At 31.0% G+C, this 2,019-nt stretch overlaps 1 long non-coding RNA gene across 1 annotated transcript; it reads right to left on the reverse strand.

Annotated features, from left to right (window-relative positions):
• Nucleotides 1-887: 887 nt before the first annotated feature.
• On the reverse strand, nt 888-1,986 carry LOC118732579. Its single transcript, XR_004992151.1, has 3 exons — nt 1,823-1,986; nt 1,448-1,765; nt 888-1,367 (listed from the first exon to the last, which is right to left on the reverse strand). It is a non-coding gene; the product is annotated as an uncharacterized LOC118732579 (long non-coding RNA).
• Nucleotides 1,987-2,019: the final 33 nt, after the last annotated feature.

The raw sequence follows: 2,019 nt of genomic DNA on the forward strand, positions 1-2,019 counted from the left end.
AGTACACAAAAAATAACTTTTATTTACTTTTATTGTAACCATTAAAACGAGTACATATTCAGTTATGTATATATGTATGTATTATTTAAATGAATATACATATGTATGTACATAAAATAAAGTGAATGGAAATGGGTTCCGTTTCTTAAGTTAATTTGTTTTTTTTTTTTAATACAATACGTATCGAGGGCTTATATCCAATACCCTCTATCTGCACTTTTCACAAAAATGAGATTCTGATATAAAAATCCACCTCAGACTTAACTCTCATCGGTTATATTAATGCTGACCTTGTATAACGTTTGACAGAAGAATTTACTATTAAATTACAAAGTCACAACTAACATTTGTGACGACAGGTCGGGTCTACGTAACCGGAACGACCCAGATTTATATCTGGCCAAGGACTGTCACTCCAGCAACACTCCCCAAAATCTCTTTGGGGAATTTGTATGCTGTTACAACAACAAGATGGGTTCTAAAAAGTCAAAATATTTTTTATGAAAATTGCAGATAAAGGGGTTGAATACTTGAATACTTGAAGGGTAATTAAAAAAATTTAAATACTTTAACGTTCTTAATTTTATATAAAAGTACAGCTCTTTATCTAACGAATACCATATAAATCCAAACTTCATACTTTGTACAAAAAATTCTAAATAATATTAAATATTCCTTTTCATCCCAATTCCAAGCATTTTAATTTTAATTTCTACAATAATTTTTGGTATGCAGTTTTATTGTTTATTATATTCTGGATAAAGTGCAAGTTTGAAGTGGCTAAAAAATCGCGTTAATTTTTGATAATTTTTTTGGTGCCAATATCACGCGTTTTCTTCCATACAAAGTAATATTTTATACGAAAAAAAGTGCATAACACCGTCAGAAAAAAATTATAAAAAATCATTGCTATTCATCTGTTTGTTAAAGTGATTTTACACGACATGCGTTTGCATCTGTAAATGCTACTTTTTACATATGGAAAGGCATACATGCACAAAGCAGATGCACGTACAGACGAACTAGAAACGTGAAATTTAATTTCCATCTGGCATAGAGATAGATTCTTTTGTGTTAGGTTTATTTCGTTTTCAAAGAACTTGCAAATACATACCGTGTAAAGCAATTTTCATATCTTCTTGTAGACGTAAATGTTTTTGTACAATCAATATTTACTATTCATACATCAACGAAAACATGCAATGCAAATAAGTAATCTCGAATCTTTGGGGAACATGAACACGTACAATTCTTTAACCAGGAAACAGGAAATCGGTATTTTGCAAGCGCTGAACTTATACTGGAATCTTGCATTTTTATTCTGTTATGTAAGTCGACGAGCTTCACTTGGTGTTGTTGCTAAGAGCCTGCACAATGTATTTTAAAATTTAATTCAAATTACATATATATATATATGTATCAAATAATTTGAAATAAGACATCTTACTTATGCTGTGATCCTGTTTGTTGTACCTGTTGCTTGATAGTATTTTGCAAATGATTTGGGTACGGTAAATTATTTGTAGAACGATTTTGGATCGCTTTGCCCAAACGCGTGACCCGAATCAAAAACTTTTACATACACTTGTAGACAAGAGTCTACGATGTATTTAACAGAAAAAAAAATACTATTCCTGTACACTAACTTATTAATAATTTGGGTTTGAATTATGTTATTTCTTGCAAATTTCCGAGCTGAGCTGTCCCGACGTTTTCTCAATTCCAGATGATTCACACGCTGTATAACACTGGGGTGTGGGGTATTCTGGATTAGGATACTGAAAATTAACTGATTTACAACGCAAAAATATTATTTACTTACTTAAAAGGATGTTTTTAGAACACAACGTGCCCTGTTGCAACTATTGCAGCTCAATAACAAATATGTAATGTTATAAAAACAAAGCCGTCCATTCAGGTCACCCGTACCTTTATGAAATTTAGAAACTCATCCTTCAAATGTTTCCGCAGCAGTGCTTTAATCTGAAAATGTTAATTTATTAATAAACATTTGATTGA

The sequence above is a fragment of the Rhagoletis pomonella genome, unplaced genomic scaffold (genome assembly GCF_013731165.1).
Source record: "Rhagoletis pomonella isolate Grant_MI unplaced genomic scaffold, Rhpom_1.0 Rhpom_scaffold_22731, whole genome shotgun sequence".
Lineage (NCBI taxonomy): Eukaryota > Metazoa > Arthropoda > Insecta > Diptera > Tephritidae > Rhagoletis > Rhagoletis pomonella.